The sequence below is a fragment of the Camellia sinensis genome, unplaced genomic scaffold, assembly GCF_055761805.1.
Source record: "Camellia sinensis isolate YWXY unplaced genomic scaffold, ASM5576180v1 Unanchor1, whole genome shotgun sequence".
Classification (NCBI taxonomy): domain Eukaryota; kingdom Viridiplantae; phylum Streptophyta; class Magnoliopsida; order Ericales; family Theaceae; genus Camellia; species Camellia sinensis.
In genome coordinates, this window is record NW_028128987.1 from 12,647,467 (window position 1) to 12,666,873 (window position 19,407).

A 19,407-nucleotide genomic window follows, 5' to 3' on the forward strand; every position below is an offset into this window, starting at 1 on the left:
TGTGAATTAATTATTTATTTATTGATCGAAATCTGATGAAATTATTTTTTTGCACGGATGGTCTTTATTGTAAGATTTATAAAATAAACGATTCGACTTATTATTATGGGGTCTAGAAAATTAAGTATGAAAAAGTATAAAAAATGGTGATATGAAAATGAGTCATGCTTTAAATGAACAAATCTTAAGATAAATAAAAGTGTAAATTACATTGATTTCTCTAGAATTTGTGACAATTACAAATATTTTTTCTAAGTTTTTGAAATGGCACTGTCATTATCTTTTATTTGTAACAGTATTTCACATTCCTTCATATTCCTTTAACGTTGGTAGTGACGTGGCAACCAAAATTTGTTAAGAAAATTCTCACCTTACCCTTTATCTATTTTCGATAGAGACCAACATTAAAATGTACAAGTCCTCTAATAAGACTACAAAATTTAGTATTTCTTAAAGAAAGCCAAATATTTTTTTAAAAAAAAAAATATAAACAAAATAAAAATAGATTTTATTTTTTTAACACATAAAAATTTTTTTTCTTCAAAAAAATAAAATAGTAACATTTTTTTTCTTCAAGAATATATTTTCTGAATTTATTATTTTTTAACTAAGGGTGGTCTTTGCCATATTTGATACAATTCTTTTAAATTGTGTTGGAATCATGAATTTAGATAGAGATTTAAAAACAAACAAAAAAAGAAAATAGAAAAAAATTTTAATTTATATTTCATTTATATTTTTATTTTTAAATTATTATTTAAATTCATGATCTAAATATATGTCTTGTCATTTCATATGTCAACTAACGGTAAAATGGTAAAATCAACTACAAAACTAACACCAACTTTAGGGAGTTCTTTTAAAAAAATTCTAAAAAAATAATAATTTAGAGAATTGACCCACTTTTTAAATTATTTAGAAAAATAACTTGTTTTTTGAAACCACATTTTAAAAATGTAATTTTAAATTGAAAATTGCATGTAAAATTACATTTTTAACATGTAATTTCACTTGAAATCGCATGTTAGGGAAATCCATGTCATCGTAAAATTATATTTTCAACATGCGATTTTAAGTGAAATTGCATGTTGAATTGCCAACGAAGTCTCTCTCTCTCTCTCCCTCCCTCCGAATCTTTTTTTTTTTTTTTTTGATTCAGATAAAAACATAGAAAACAAGAAAGGTCACAGTACAAAACCAAACAAAAAAAGGAGGGCTAGTCCCTCTCAAAGTGAACTCCAGTCATATCTTCTATGACCAAAGCTGCTACAGTTTCTGGGAGATCCTCCAGAATCACTACATGTTCATCTTGTGCCACTCTTATATTTGCCAAACGATCAGCTACTCTGTTTCCTTCCCTCAGTGTGTGACTCAGTGCACACTTGCATCTTGACATTAAGAACTTGGTATCTTCTATGAGGGCTTTATAGGGAGAGTGATGGCTTGGTCCATCTTGGATTAGGTTGATGGGTTGAATGGCATCAGTTTCAATCTCTACATCCAATGTGCCTTTCTGAAGAAGAATGGTGAGACCCCTGTAAATGGCCCAAAGCTCAGCTTCTACGCTGGAGCAGTGGCCCAGCTTTCCATAGTATCCCCATATCCATGTGCCTGTTTCATCCCTCAAGAGCCCTCCATAGCCTGCCTGTCCAGGATCTCCTTTGGAGTAGCCATCAGTATTTAATTTCAATTTACCTGCAGGAGGGAAATGCCAGTTAATTAGAATAGGTATGGTTAGGGTGGAGAAAAGATTGGAATGCCTCATCAATCTCAAGTACATAGTCTCCAATGTTCTTGAGACTAACTTGAATGGGGTGAATAGAATTTTCAAAAACCAGTTGATTTCTGTCTTTCCAGATCTGCCATAGAATAACCACAAAATAGAGAGACCATTTTTTCCCAAGAAATACAGTTTTTGTTTTCATATTAGAAGACACCCATTCAATTAGAGGCAATCTACAACCTTCCTCCCACCATGTGGCATTCCTTATTTCAGTCCAGATGTTTTTGGAATTGATACACTCCCTAAGGAGGTGGTTCGTGCCCTCACTGGACACCCCACATCTAGGGCATAAATCAGAATTTGTCATGCATCTTCTAAGCCTCATTTGATTAGTTAGCAATCTATCCTTGAGCATAAGCCAGAGAAAGCATTTCAACTTTTGAGGAGTTTTGATCTTCCATAACCATCTCCAATCAATTCCATCCATCTCAGGTCCTACAATGGTCTTATAAGCAGCTGCTGTTGAGAAGTCTCCTCCAGAGGATCAAACCAGGTAGGGGCATCTGTGTAAGTCACATACCTGGGTCTATGGATTTGCAGAATTTGTTGGAGGTCTTGCTGAGACACAGTATTCACAATGGCTGCAGGGTTCCAATTTCCTTCATCATCAAGGAGTAAACTCACCTTATCTTCATCATTAACTTGTGGAGAAGTATATGTTTGATCCAAAGGTTTTTGACCACACCACCAATCATGCCATAGGGATATGGTCTCCCCATTACCCACATTCCATTTAACCCCTTTCTTAAGGATGTCCTTATTTTTACATATGCTTTTCCAAATGTGGAAGGCTCTCCTTTTCAAAGGCCAATTATAAAGGGTGTGGTTTTGTAGATACTTGGCTTGTAGGACCTTACACCAAAGTTTGGTAGAATCAGTTAGCATGCTCCAGCCAAGTTTAGTGAGCAGTGCATCATTTTGGTCTCTAGCTCTTCTAAGACCAAGTCCACCATCCTCCTTAGGTCTACACACACTGTTCCAGTTAACAAGGTGGACCCTCCTGTTGTTATCAAATTCTCCCCAAAGAAAATTTCTATTAAGTTTGTCAACCTCATCACAAAATTGTCTAGGGAGTTCCATGACTTGCATATTATAGCTAGGAATAGCAGAGGTAACAGAATTTATGAGTGTAGCCCTGCCAGCAAAGGATAAATTCCTTGTTTTCCAGCTTGAGAGTCTGGCTTTCAGCTTTTCAAGGATTTCATTAAACATATTTTTGTTGACTCTTTTATGAAGGAGAGGAGATCCCAAATATTTGCCAAGGTCTTGAGTGAGGGGAATGCCACTCTGGGAGCTTAGGGCTCTAGCTTGATTAGGAGAGATATTGTTGGACACAAAAAAGTTTAGATTTCAAATAGTTAATTTTTTGACCAGAAACAGCACAAAATTCATTAAGGACCCCAGTGATGGTTTCACAGGTAGGATGGTCAGCCTTGGCAAAAAGGATGAGATCATCAGCGAAAAAGAGATGGGACAAGGTTGGACAATGTTTAGAAGCTTTTAAACCTTTCCAAGATCCCTCTTTCACTTTCGATATGATCATGTTGGATAGATGCTCCATACAAAGAACAAAAATGTAAGGAGAGAGAGGATCACCTTGTCTAAGTCCCCTTTCATTGCGGATACCCTCAAAAACTTCCCCATGCCAGAGGATAGAGGAATGTTTATTAGTGACACAGTTCATGATCAAATCAATCCATTTTCCATTGAGTTTAAATTCCTGTAAAATGTCTTTGATAAAATCCCAAGACAATCTATCATAAGCTTTTTCAAGATCAATTTTGAAAATCATACCCCCACTTCTTCCTTTCTTGTATCTCAGAGTATGGAGGATTTTTTGGGTGATTATAATATTATCAGTGGTATGTCTCCCAGGAATAAAACTACTCTGGTTGGGACTAATGAGCCTATCCAAGAAAGGTCTAATTCTACCCACTATAATCTTAGTTATGATTTTGTAAGTGACATTACAAAGACTTATGGGACGAAATTGTTTGATTGAGTCAGGGTTCTCAATTTTTGGGATCAGGGCAATAAAAGTCTCATTAACTACATCGGGCACTCTAGCAGTTTGGAAACAGGAATGAATAAAATCATAAACCGAATGACCCACAGTTTGCCAGTATTTTTGGTAGAATAATACCATCTTTCCCCGGTGCTTTAAAAACACCAATACTTTAACAGCTTTCAAAACTTCAGAATTAGTTATGGGTTTTAGCATTCCCGCATTGTCCTCCAGAGTAAAATAAGTTGAGGTCATGTTTTGCCAATTTTCCAAAGAATGAACATCCTCTTTTTTAAAAAGATCATTGAAATAATCCATAATGTTCTTAATTATATCAGCTTTCTCAAGAATCCAATTACCTTCGTTATCTTTAAGGGCATTAATCTTCAATTTTCTCCTCTTGGTGATGGTCGAAATGTGAAAATATCTAGTGTTACGGTCTCCAAGGGTAATGGTTTTTGATCTAGATTTTTGGAACCATAACATCTCTTCTTGCAATAACACATTATTATACTGAATAATGAGAGTTTTCTCAAGGGTGAACAAACTATGAGAAAATTGATTCGTTAAGGCTTTTTGGATGCCTTCAATTCTGGCCAGTAAATTTCTTTTTTTTTTTAAAAATGTTGCCAAAGACTTCTCGATTCCATTTTCTAACTCTAGTTATAAATTCAGTAGTGGAATCGAGAAGTTTGTTATTCATATCAGTCCAGGAGGAGCTAATGACATCCAACAGACCAGGATGAGACATCCAAGCCGCCTCAAATCTAAAAGGTCTATTTGGGGGATTGAGAGAGTGCATACCTTCAGTGTAGACAATGAGAGGAGAGTGATCGGAATATGTGCGAGGGAGCACTTTCACACTAGCTTCAGGATACAATGTACGCCAATCTGCATTGCACATCGCTCTGTCTAACCTTTCTATAGTATTAGCCAGCCCATGTCTCTTGTTAGTCCAAGTCATTCTGGGTCCTGAACTTCCCAAATCAATCAGGTTGCATTTATTGACTCTATCAAGGAATTTTTGAGGTCTGGTTGTGCTTTGGTTGTTGGAAAAGCTCCTTCGTTCACTTTGATTTGCATAGTCATTAAAATCACCTGCGACCAGCCACGGTTTGTCCATGTTCGCTGCAACATCTTCCAAATTATTCCATAAGGTCTCTCTTAGAACAGGGTTTGGGCTAGCATAAACAGCGACAAGAACACATTCTTCATAGTCCTCCTTATGTACGGTTGCATGTATGACTTGGGAACTTATAGCAGATACTCTTACATTGACATAGCTAGTGTCCCATATAATCCAGATCCCACCAAATCTACCCACGGGGTCCACTATAGTAGACGCTGTGAATCCCAGTCGATTGAAGAAGTTGCCCATTTTACTATATTGAACTTTGGTTTTCATGAGTATCAAGATTTCCGGTTCGTGAGTCCTGAGAATCTCCGTGAGATGGCGCTTAAAGTTTTTATTGCCAGCACCGCGGCAATTCCAAAAGAGTAATTTCAGCAGATCCATAGATGAGAAATTAGGTGGGTCAGAATCCAAGTCCTTAATGATGCTGCGTATCCTCCAATGATCGTCCTCGACTGATCGCATGGAGGCCGTCTGAACCAAGTGGAATGGTCTCACAGGGATGCTCTCCTAGTTTGGCTCGATTGTCAGTCGGATTTGTTCTATCGACCATACGAAAGTGACGATGTGAATTGCTTCGCTCTCTGGTTCGAACAACAGACTCAATGCACCGGTCTGCTTCACATGCTCTTGTACGTCTGGTGTCTGTTGCTCGAAGGCCATCTTCTTTTACTGTTTCGTTTCTCAAGTCACCAGGGTCTGGAGGGGTTGGTTCTCTCCCCCAACACTCTATGGTGTTTTGGCTTATACTAATGTTAGGGTTTTGTTGTACTAGCTAGGTTTGGAGGTGAGTACTCTCGACTATAGTTGAGTCAATGTAGGTTGATGGCGCAGGTAAGGAGCAGGTTATATCAGATTGGTTTGAAAGAGTTGGGTGGCCATTATTATGCTTGGTAAGAATAGGCTGGTCGCTGCTTGTAGGTTCTGACATGATCTCCCTAGCGTGATTCGTAATTATCTCCTCCATTGGTTCCAGATCTGATTACTTTTGGTTTGACTCTGGTTGAACATCTGTATGTTGGGCCAATCCAACCTTGTTTTTGCCTTTGGAATCATCATAATGTTGTGGGTGAATCTATGGGTTGCTTTCTCCTTGGGCCTTCTCAAGCCCTGCCCTTTTATCGTTTCTTCCCCTAGAACTTTCCTCGTGGCCATCTGGGCCCTCTTCTAAATATTTGAACCTATTCCGCTGCGGGGTGGGGCTTTTTTTAATCTGGGTTGGTCTTCTTCCTCTTTTGGTTGCCAACACCCAAGGCCCAAAGGCCTTTTCCTCAGACTATTTATGGTACAGGTTACCGTTAGTTACAGCGGTCCCCGTGGACAGAGTTTGCTCCCCGGAAACGTCTAGATTCTTTGCCAACGGTGGACTAGGTAGTGCCTTGAACCGACATGCTTCTTTACGGTGGTCAATTCTTCCACAAAGGAAGCAAAAAGAGTGTAGGGATTCATATTCTATATTATAATACCGCCCTTCCAAGATAAACTTAGGCTTCAGGGGTTTGGTGAGGTCCATCTCGACACAAATCCGGGCAAATTTCCCCCTGGTTGCCATAGCTGTTGTCCAGTCGATTTTGAGGCTTACCAATTGATTTTGCAATAGCATATAAGACTTTCTCTTGGTAGTATTCGATCGGAAGCTCTGGAAATCGGACCCATATTGCGGTCGTGGTTTCAAGTGTTTCCGATGATTTGAAATTTGGTTCCTATCTCCTCACTGTTAGGTAGTGGTCCAGGATAACCCATCGTCCTCTTGTATAAACTTTAGTATAGTCTTCTTTCTCAGAAAATTTTAAAAGGAAATAATTGCTGCCTAGGTCAATGGCGTTGAACTCACCTTGGAGTGCCCAAATTTTCACAACTCTCGAGCACAGCATCTTATAGCCTATGTTCTTGCCCAGTAACCTGATGATCAATGCATTCTCCCAAGGCTTTCGGATTTTTTCCAAAAGTTTTTTAGGCAAAGAAATCATGGAGATTCCCATGTGTTCGGATAGGACCTCATCCGTGGTGGAAATTCCTCTCTGTTCGTCATCCTCCTCATCAGACGATAGAGTATCAACTCCAACATCAAAAAGATAATCACTACTCTTCACTGTGGTAAGGGCTTCCTTGAAGGATTTGGGAGGGGGAGATACTACAGGTACCTCCTGTGTGTTGGCTAGCTCGGTAAGACCTTCAGTTTCCATGGCCATTCCTTGCTTAATCTCCTTTCCCTCCTGCTGATTCGTACTTTTAACCTTTTTTTGTATTTCGGATCAGGTGGTCCTCTTCTTCCGTTGATTTGCCGAGGTTTGGTGAGTCACGATGATCGGAGATTAGGTTGGAGATAGGATCCAACATTTCCTTGACTAGGGGGGGTCTCTTTTCACACACTCAAAGATACCAAGAATTTTCCCGAATCTTTTTCACTCTTTCTCTCTATCTTACACACATTATTAATCTAAAGAACCCTAATTTTATAAATATATTTTGCCCTAATTTTTCCCTAATAGATATAGTTCAGTCTGGTGATATGTATAGCTCAAAAAATTGGAAAAAATAAGATTGATGAGTATGGAATAACTAAGGAATTTTGCTCTAATTTTGCCCTGTTGATGAGTGTCGAGATTGTTTGTATAAATGTGTTTATTACCATGCTTGCTTAAAAAATTTGGGAAAAATTAGATTGATTGGGAAGTTTTGGAACTTAGACAAATAAGTTTTGAAACTTAGATAAAAGCAGTTCCCTGTTCATGAGGCTTGACAACCAAATCTATCATAGAAGTAGGGGGCATATCATTTACAAAAGATATTTATTGCAATGCAAAAATGAAATAAGATTCTCTTGTCCTTTTTTAACATGAATTCAAGCAACATATACTAGTCTACATTAAAACAATTCAAATAAGGAACATGAGATTGCAACCTATAAAAAAAGTCATCATAGAAAAATTTTGAAGGAGAAGAGAGTGAGGATAATGTGTTGAGGAAGAGGGAGGAGAGAGAGAGAGAGAGAGAGAGAGAAGGATTTCAGGCCACTTAGCGAGAGTGGATTTGGAGAGGGAGGCTGCTGTCGATGTTCACCGAAGAGCTTCGCATGGAGAGTGGTCGCTAGTCAAGAACTCAAGGGTGGCAACGGAATGTTTTGGGGAAAATTTTGGAATTTATTTATTTTTATTGTTTTGTAATGAGCTATATTTGAGCCACCATCATTAAGTGGGGGACGTGACCCAATCTGGACCGTTCCCGTAGAAAACACTGGAAAGGATCTAAATTCAAAATAGGGATACCAAATTTTTTACTAAATAAATGACTAAATATCTCACACGGTGTGGGAAGTTTGTAGATCCCATACCCGTGTGAGACATTTGATCGTTTATTTAATAGAAAATTTGAGACCTATAATATTTTCTCTCAAAATATACATAGGTATAATTTTCCCTAATAAATACATGTAAAATCCTTTGTTTTTTTATCACTAGTGATAAATCGTGTAAAAAATCTATTTATATATAGAATTTTCCAATAAACTCCATAACTGCTAAAGACAAACCTTTGTTTTATGGAAATAATTGAAGAATAAGAAATAACCATGGTGAGCAACAACGTTTCTCTCTCTTCATTTATCAATATATATATATATATATATATCACTCTTGCTCTCATCACCAAAACTCCAACCACTTAAAACCCTAGATTTTTTTGTTTTTGTTTTTTTTCTTTCTATGTACTTACAAACCAATTGAGAGAAGCCATGGCAGCACCAAAATGGTTTTGGAGCGTCTTTGCAGCCCTAACCTTCTTTTTAACAATAGTTTTGAATGAAAACTCAATAATGGTTTGTGGGAACAATGAAGGAGATGCTCTTGTTGTCTTCAAGCTTAGCTTGTTAGATCCAAACAACGTCTTACATAGTTGGGACTCAACTATTATCAACCCTTGTACTTGGTTTCACATCATTTGCAATCAGAATCAACAAGTTATTCTATTGTATTGCCCCTTTCTCTCTTTCTCTCTTTTTTAATATAGAGAAAGTCTAGGGACTAGATAAATATCTGGAAAAATATATTTAGATTTGTTGATCAATGGTTTAGGTTTACCCTTCTTGATGAGGTGAGGGGCTACACACAGCTTCAATAAATTTTGGCTATTGATTACAAATTCTGGACAAAATTTTGAATTTTTTATGAAATGATAGAACTGCTGTTTAAAATATCGGTAATTTTTTTGGCCTATCACTCCCCGTATAGGGTGAAAGTAAAAGTCACATATATATCAACTAATGCATAATATATATTAATTTATAATCGATTCACAAATCATAATTGTTACAAAGTTTTTTATTTTTGTTTCTTGTTTTAGGTGTCATTTGGTTTTGGTTTTTTTTAGTTGGTTTTTTGGTATTTTGGATTTTTTTAGCTTGAGACTTTTTTAGTCGTTTGGTATTCTTGTTTGATTTTTTTGACTTTTTTGACTTTAGAATGACAAAATTGCCCTCAGTATAGAATGATGTTTTTTTGACTTTTTATTTGTATATGGGGTAATTTGGTACTTTTATAGCTTTTTTGTCATTTTGTGATTTTATAACTTTTTTTTTTGTCTTTTGTGATTATATAGCCCACAATGAAAACCAAATGAAGGCTTATTATTATTATTATTATTATTATTATTTTATTTTATTTTTAATTATTATTATTATTTTTATTATTATTATTTTATTTTTAATTTTTATGATCGATGCTTTTAATCCGATTTTTTTATATGCATCACTTGTTACTCCCAATATCACTGCAATTGATACCAAATGGGCGTCTTGATTTTCAAAGTCGTAGAGGTTGTTTGGAGTGTCTTAAATAAGTGTATTTTTTATCTTTTTAGATTAAAGTTGAGGGAAAAAATATGGATGTTTGAGTTAACTTTTTGACATTTTATAAAAAAATGTGTATTAAAAAATTGTATAAATTAGTGTATAGGGGAAAATTAGGATTAGAAATTGTGCAGTCATACTTTTTGACTTATGGTGAATAGTGATAACTTTTTAACTTCTTGAGTTACTTTTTGACTTTTCAACTTTTTTTCTACTTACCAAACTTGACCTTACTCTTTTTCCCTCGTATATTTTTACTATGCATTACACACATCAAGTAATATATCAAATAGTATATAAATATATGTTATGACATTATCACTTTAGAAATATGGATCCTATCTATTATATAAATTATAGAGACTCAAAGTTTCTAAAATTATGTTATATCATCTATTGATACACTAATTAATATATCAATTGATGCGTATAACTTTATTCAAATTCTTATTTTCTTTGTAAAGTATCCATTTTCCCCTTTATTCTTTTCCTTTTGCCTTTTGTGGGATGTTCCACTTTAAAGTAATTGAATTGTGCTTAAAGATTAGTAGAACTTTATAAATATTAATAATAAATATTTTAATTTTTTTTATAAATAAATATATAATTATTTTCTATGTAATTTTTCTAAAAAATTGTATGTTTTGCTATGATGTATACATGTGCCAATGTTTCGTCACTTCATATGTGCACTCTTTTGATTCTTCTAAGCTTTCTCATACATTTAGGCCTCGTTTGAGAATATGTTATTTTAATAATTTTTTAACTTTTTAAGAAAAATGTATAAAAAAGTAAAGAGAATGATGTGACAACTTATAATAATTTTTTAATTTTTTGATTAAAACTGAAAGTTGTCAAACGAGACCTTAAGCTTTTCTTTCCATTTCATTTCTGATTTTCCGGGAAAAAGAAAGGAAAATAATTAATTATATTTTTCTTGTCACATATGAGCAGGGACTTGGGTTCTAAAAACCTAACTGGCAATTTGGTTCCTGAACTTGGAAACCTTTAACAACTTCAATATCTGTAAGCTCTTTCCCTCCTTAATTTCCTCAAAAAAGTTCAGTAACACAAAAATAAAAATACGAAAAGTTTTACAGATAAGGTTCCACCTTTTATCTCTGTTATGTGGAACTTTTTATGTTCTATTTCTTTAAAATACAAAACAACAATTTGTTTGTTATGTGTTGATGGTGTAGGGTACTTCACCAAAACAACATTCAAGGAAGTATCCCGGCTGAGTTGGGCAATTTGAAGAATCTCATTGAGTTGGACTTGTATCAGAACAATCTCTCAGGAAAAATTCCACCTTCATTGGGAAACTTGAAGTCCCTTGAGTTCTTGTGAGTTTGCTCAAACCTAGATGTGAATTTCTTTTGTACGAGTAGAAGGTATTTTGGCTTGGAATTTTGTTTATTTATTTATTTTCTAGTTCATATATATATATATATATATGCAATCTAACAAAAAAATATACTTGGTTTCTATCATATAATTGAGTTAATTGAATGGGAGTTTAAGATTAAAGAGTTAGCTCAATAAATGAGGTATTTTCTTATCAGGTATGATGTTTGAGCTCTTGTTTTATTGCCGGAGTATGCAACTTCCCGTTCCCTATTTCCTCGCTAACTATTGTAAAAAAATAAAATAAAATAAAATAAATAAATAAAATTTTGAATTTTTGATGATTGAACACATCACTTTTCAATGTTTCACAATAAATTTAGAAACACATAAACTAGGGAGAAGTTATTTGATGCCCCATAGGCATGGTATGGTGGTGCCCAAAAACTTTGATAATTGGTAGAGAATGTGGAGCTTGTTAGTGCATGGGAAAACAATAGGTAGCTATGTTTTTGGTGATTGATTGGTGGCATAAGCCATGTGGTGTGCCCTTAGGGCTTGGAATAATTTTCCAAAATTAAAACAAAAAAATATATTGCTAGACAATATTTTTAAAAAGTGGGTTGGACCAACAAATTGTAAAATTCTATTTGATGATGCTGAAATTCACTTGATTCCATGATTTTTCACCATTAATGAGGAGAGAAAGAGTGAGTTTGGGTGAGTATCGGTGTGGTGTCTGCAAAGGCTATTCCGTTGCTTAAGTTAGTACAATTGAAGTGTAAAGAGAGTAGATTTATGGTTCGAGTATTGTCTACTTTGTGCTTGGCTTTTTATAGAAGGTTTCTCATATGACCATTTAACTATAGCGGACTCCACATGGTGGGTTGCATATATATAATTAGCTTGGGTTTGAAGGTGTTTCTAACCTAGTTAATTATATATCCATCACTATCTGTCTTGTGTTTTTTGTGTCGGATACTTTGTTTTGCTTTTATGTTTCACGACTTAAAACTGTGTTTTGAATTAATAAGGATTTAAAAGGGGATTTGTGAAAGAAAAAAAAGAAAAAAAAAATTGACAATAAATTCGCGATTCTATCTCACACTTGTTTGTTTTGTTTTTCGCCTTGTAGACGCCTCAACGATAACCATTTATCTGGAAAAATTCCACAGGAAGTTTTAAACCTTTCCCATCTCAAAATCTTGTAAGTTTGTAACTTTTTTTTTTTAATCTTGTGCCTCTATTTACTTATTTATTTAATTAAGGTTGTAAATAAATTGATCTTGGTATTGTATATATTAATGCATTATTATATCATTATACACTTACCCAAAATTTTCAAAATGGGGTTTGATTGCAGGAATGTCACAAACACCAATTTGGAAGGAAAAATCCCAAGCACTAGACCATTAGAGGATTTCCCTTTGAAGAACATGGCAGCATCTAGTTTAGGAATCTTCAAATTTGTTTTTCCATTTCTAAATGCGTTTCTAATTTTCTTCTTCATTTAAATCATATTGCCCAAAATTGATTGAACTTATTACTGTGAGTTTGTTTGGCATGACCTACCGTAATACATTTTTTAATTTTTTTAAATTTTTTTGGGGTCAAATTATCTCTTTATTTTTGTCTTTTATTTACAGCTTCTTTTTAGCTTTATTCATTGTTCTCCTCATCCATGTTCCCTCAACTTTATGTTTTGAATCCCTCTCTCTCTCTTAGCTGACTTATAAGTCACTCATTTTATTTTATTTATTTATGTATTTTAAATCTATTTAAGGGTTATTTGGAGAAACAAGTAAAAAGTTATTTTTTGGCTTAAAAATATTAAAAAGTCAAAAAATCATTGTATTGTTCATTATCTTTTAAAAAAGTAACTCAAAGAGCTGTGGCACTTTGATAAGGCTTTGGGGCATAAATCCCGAGATCTCAAGTTCTACACTTTTCATGACCAACTCCTTGAGATTTGGTGCAATGGTTCTAGGACAGCTGTCTAAGTGTTGGATAAACCTTATTCAAAGCTTGAATGTAGGGTCAAATCTTGACAGTTGTACTCTCTGACTTAAATGGTATCATTGTTATAGAGTCAATATACACACTCGAGATTTTACTTGTTAACCAAAAAATCTTTTTAAAAGGTTAAAATGTCACATGAAATTTTTTACTCATAAAAAGAAATTCTTTTCAGAAACATTTTTTTTATTATAAATATTTTTACTTTTCAAATCAGTCTAAAAAACATATATATACATATATTGAAAATTTTCCACTACAAACAAAAAAAAGTTGTTTTTTAATAGTTTTTTGTTTTTGACTTTTAGTAGATATTATTTTTAAATTTTTTTTCTTACTTTTTAAATTATTCTAAACTAAACAGACTTGAAATGTAAAAAAAACATTAAAAAAAAAATTAATAAATAAATAAAATAAAAAATCTAACACAAATTTTACTAAAAATAAAAAACTAAATGAAAAATGTGACTTTTTTTGGAAAAATTGCAAATCAATAGTGTCTTCTCAAAATATTTGTAAATTCATGAAAAATTTTATGAATTTTTTTTTTCAAATTGCACTGAATTGCAATTTCTCCGACTTTTTTTTAGGCTCTCGGCCAGTCTGAACTAGTAACAAGCTCAAACAGCCTTATACGAATGGGGCTTTTCATTCCAGTTCACAAATTTCGGATCTAATCCAAACTTGATTGTAAAGGGTTTACGTTTTCAGTTTATATTTATAAAAATTTTATAAATTGATTTTTGTTTATTTCTAAAAAAAACATAAACTACAAACGTGTTTGGTAATTGACAAAATATTTAAAAAAATTTAAAAATATAAAAAAGAATGAGAAATGGCAAGTGGTGGCGGAAGACGGTGGTGGAAAGTGGTGACGGTGGGTGGTGGGTAGCGGGTGGTGGTAGGTGGGTGACGGTGGCGGGTAGTGGGTGGTAGGGAGTGGGTGGTGGTGGTGGCGAGTGGTGGATGATGGTGGCGGGTGAGTGGCGAATGGCGGGTGGTGGTGGGTGACGGTGGCGGGTGGTGGTGGGTGGTGGCGGCGGGTGGTGATGGTGGGTGGGTGACTGTGGCGGATGGTGGGTGGGTGGTAGCGAGTGGGTGGTGGTGGTGTTGGTAGCCGGTGGCAGGTGGGTGGCGAGTGGTAGTGGGTAGTGGTGGTGGTGGGTGGGTAGGTGACGGTGGCGGATGGGTGGTGGTGGCGGGTAGTGGATGGTGGTGGCAGGTGGGTGGTGAGTGGTAGTGGCAGGCGGTGGATGGTAGTGGTGGGTGGATGACAGGTGGGTGGTGGTGGTGGCGAGGGGTGGGTGGTGGTGGCGGGTGGCGGGTGGTGTGTGGTGGTGGCGAAAGACGGTTGTGGAAAATGATGGCGGGTGGTAGCTAGTGTTGGATGGTAAAAAAAAAAAAAAACTGAAAACTCAAAATGGAAACACCTTTTTTGAGTTTACATTTTTTGGCCAAATTTATAAACTGAGACCACTGATTTATAACTCAAAAATTTACCAAACAAGTTTTTATTTGAATTTTTAAAATTTTTGTAAATATAAACAAAAAAATTAAAAACCTAAGTGTTATCAATCAAGAAAGCCCATGACTATGTTGGGCCTATTAGCTAAAATTCTTGGGCCACTTTAGGCCCATTTGATAAAGTTTGGTTTGTTTTAAATCATGGGACAGTTACGGGCAGGTCTTATGACCGGTCAATGATATTTAAATCTAGTAGTTTTTTGGTGGAAAAAATCGCTACCCTACTCAAAATTTAATTATCAATTTTAGGGTGAACATGATCTGAATTAATTTAGTTTGGGATAAAATTAAACTCAATTCATTAATTACAAACCAAACATTTAAATATAGTTGGGCATGGTTTGAAATCACGGATTTACATAATTTATTAATAAAAAAAATCACATAATGTTTTCATTTCTACATTAATTTGTCCAAAATTTTTCAAAATATAAACGTGCACATTGTCCTACCATTCATTTAAAGAAATGTAATAGCTAGTTTCACTGCAACAATAGCAGCAACCATTAACAAATTCCAAAAAAAAAAAAATACTATAATTGGTTCCATCATTATACCATTCCAAAACTAAAATTAAAAAATAACACAACAATAGCAACAAAAAACAACACTACTTCACAGAAATAGCTTCATAGTAACAGTTAGGGTTGCAAATGAATCGAGCTACTATTTATGAATAAACTTGACTCGGGTTGGTTCATTTAAATGAGCCAAACTCAAACTCGAATAAACTCGACTCGTTAAGCTCGGTTCATTTATCTTTATTTAAATTTTATAATAAATATATTATTTATATATTAAATAATATTTTTATTTAAATAAGATAAATAATATTTTAAAAAATCTTATCGAGTCAAGCCAAGCCGAACTTGAACCCAGATACTTATCAAGCTAAGCTCGAGCTTAATAAGCGAACGAGCTAAACTCAAACTCAATAAAATTCGGCTTCGTTTGACTCGTTTGCAGCTCTAGTAACAGTCCATCATTCCACAACAACAGCGGCTTTGAGTAGAAAGGTAAACAAACTTTGAGTGGAAAAAATACAACAGTAGCTTTGGTTTTATATACAAGAGGTAGGATAGTATGTATCAGAACTGTAATACATATGATTCAGATGGATTTTGATCCGAAACTGTGAAGTGAAATTCGGAATCGATCCATGTAGAACAACTCTTCAATTTTTCAATTTAGAATTAGACCACAAATTCAAAAATCCAATCCAAATCTACCAGATTAAACTAGACTAATTTAATTTACGGATTTTATAAATACTTAGCCATACTCAATTTCATTAATGAAGCCAAACAATGTCAATGAATTTTTATGCTTGAAAACAGCACTGGCATTTTTTTTTTTAATCCACACGCCAAAAAAAAAAAAAAAAACAGAAAGTAAACTAGTAAATAGTATATGAGGTTCCACCAAAGGAGATTTGGTGAGAACTCCTCAATTATGAAAGTTCATTACCAAAAGGACCAATATGTTTGACCACAATATCATTTGTTTATTTTAAAATTTTACTGTCAATTTTAATATTTAAAAAGTAGAAGGAAAAATTACAAAAAATATAACAAAATAAATTATGAATTTTTTATTTTATCAATTATTTTTAATCTAAATCATTTTTTTTTATTAAGTAAAACCGGTGAAAAAAAGATATGTTGTTAAACTCAATTGAGATATATATAAGATGTCTAAAATATCTTTATTTCAATGTGTTTACTGGTGAGAATATATTTTTTTGGTTAATTTTACTTAACAAAAATAGATAGATGGTTTAAATTGAAATTAAATAAAAAAAAATTAGGATTTAAATTGATAAAATTAAAAGCTTAAAATTTATTTTGTTACAAAGGTCAAATTTATTTTTATTTTTATTTTAATTTCCCAAACTAAGTTTGTAATTTTCCAAACTAAATTGTACAATCAATGGGCATACCCTAGGGAAATTTTTTTAAGGTTCCTGATATTAAAATTTTATAAAATAAAGAATATAAAATATTTTCATAGTAATTAGGGTCTCTTAACATTTTTACAGAGAAAATTTGATTTAGAGAAATTTCGACTTAATTAAGAGAAATTTCAACTCTAACACGGAGAAATTTTATCGAGGGATCTTAACTAATTAAAAAATTTAAGACTTCTCCTATTACACAAAGTTAAAGAGAGATGTTTCACTAATTTTTCTTTACAGTTAACGTGACTGATAGAAATATTAAAAGAAATAAATGTTAACACATTAAAAATTCACTATGTTAACATTAGCTTTGACAGTAAAATTTTACCGTTTAAATTTAACAAGTAAGGCCTAGTTTGGCATCTCTAAAAAAATTTAAAAAGCCAAAAAATTACTAAAAAAGTTAAAAAGGTATCACTATTCACAAATTAAAAATATAAAAAATTAATTTATTACATATTTTAATACAAAGACGTGACTGGTACTGAGAATTGATGGAAAAGCTGTCAAAGCGGGGAAAAAAAAATAGGTATATATATTTATTAAATTTGAGGGTAATTTGGGCCAGTGGGGGCCCACCACAGGTCCCATTTTGATAATCCGAACTGTTCAATGTGTAAAACTCGTCGAGTACTATATGTCTAAAAAAAACCACGTTAATCGGAGATGGATAGCTACATGATTAAATCAATTTTGTATAAAAAATAGATGATGTTATAGTTAACGGTTGACAAAAACCTAACACGAACAGATAGCTATCAATATCCAATTAACGTGATTTTTTTACAAATATATAGCACTCGACGAGTTCTACATATTGAACGGTTCCAATTAGAAAAACAGAACCCGTGGTGGGCCTACACGGCCGAACAACACCGTCCAATTCAAGTCTGAAAATGAGGCAACCATTTTCCATCTAATAACTAGCCGACTACACTGCCTACTACTCAATAACTTCTCCCATACACTTATTTATAAAATTTTTTAGTACACATTTTTTTCGAAAAAAGTCAAAAATTAACCCAAATATCCTTTTTTTTTCCCTCAAGTTTTTAGTCTAAAAAGATAAAAACTGCACTTATTTAGGACACCCCAAACAACCCCTAAGGCCCCGTTTGTTTTCAGAGGTAGAATGGAAATGATTGATAGTGAGGGGATTAAGTAAAATTGTATTTGTTTTGATGATACTTGTTAGTGTATGAATTGTTAAATTATTTTTATATAAAATAATAAAACAAATAAAAAAATATAAAAAATTAAACGTTAATATTTTAAAAAAAATTCCTAATATATAAAAATAAAAAAAATTCTAATCCTCTCACTATTTTTCTAATACCATCTCCACCTCTTCCATCTTAATCTCCATTCAACCTTCATCTATATCACCTCACCTCTCCTATCCTAATCCCTTCCCCAACTCTACAAACAAACAGGCCCTAAGATTCAACTATCACCACTATCCACCACAACACTAATTATCATTATCCCCATCACCGTTGAAATAAAATAAAATAATAGTATTAACACTAAATAATTCCAACTCCATCTTAATCATCTCCTATCTATTTAACCCCAAAACAAACAGGCCCTAAGATTCAACTATCACCACTATCCACCACAACACTCCTTATCATTGTCACTATCACTGTTGAAATAAAATAAAATAATAGCATTAACACCAAAATTTTTGTTTGTTAATGTTAATTTGAACAAAAAAAAAACTTAATTATCTAGTTTTAATATTTAAAAAATAAAGTTCCAACATCACCACTGTGTTGACGTGTGCATTTTTTTAGACCTTAGCATCCGTTCACATGTTTTTGCACTCCAAACCGGATGGTAGTAATAATCTAATAAATAAATAGCAATCCTATAAACTCAAAAAATATATTTTTTTTAAAAAAAAAGAAATCAATGGTCTACATTATTATGGGTGTGACCCACATCCTTCTAACTTTAAGTTTACACCATACACTCATTTTTAAAATAATTTTTTTTGATAAATTTACATTATCCACAGTATTTTTGATAAAGAAGTCCATTACAAAACACGGAGTTATATTATTGAATCAATTACTAATCTCCAAGATACAACATTAAACACATTACCCAACACCTTCTCTGTTTTGAGATCCAGAGTGTACAGGAAAGAAATAAACATTCTCGTATAATTCTGTTGATTAAGTCTGCACTTCTCTGTACGTCGTCGCTTTATCACCTGAAAACACAAACGTGAACTAGCCGGCGGGTGTGTGCCGGAAACCTCTCCGATGCCTAAGTCAGTAAGCTTGACCAATAGACAAAAGCTCTGTGTATTTAGAAAGCAAAGTAGTGTTACCTCTCCAAATGTGATGTTTGTGAGCTTTTATAGGTTTCGTGTGGCACAATCCTAGTAGGACTTTTACTTCTCCATGCAGAGTCCTCCTAGGATTCATACTCCTGAAGGACAATGCTTATCCTTCAACAACCCCCTCACTGCTTAAATCAGGTGAGATGGTCTTTATCATAGCCGAACTCCGATATAACCGAAGTAATTATGATCACGCCGAACCACAGAGTAGACCGAACCGTCTTTAGTTCGGTTCTCCTTTTTACTACTCCTTATCTCGGTTCCTCATGTACAAAGAATGGCGTGGTTAGACCGAGCTACCGAGTAGCAAGGCTCTAACCGGTCTAACCACAATACGTCACGACCGGGCTAACTCTGAGACCGATCTAACTTCAAAGCGTCTTCCAACCGGCCTAACTCCAGATCGCTTTCGGACCGGAGTAACATTACATTTCTCTCGGGCCGGAGTAA

At 33.9% G+C, this 19,407-nt stretch overlaps 1 pseudogene; it reads left to right on the forward strand.

The window, feature by feature from the left end:
• Window positions 1-8,653: 8,653 nt before the first annotated feature.
• Window positions 8,654-12,769, forward strand: LOC114304182 (uncharacterized; annotated as a pseudogene).
• Window positions 12,770-19,407: the final 6,638 nt, after the last annotated feature.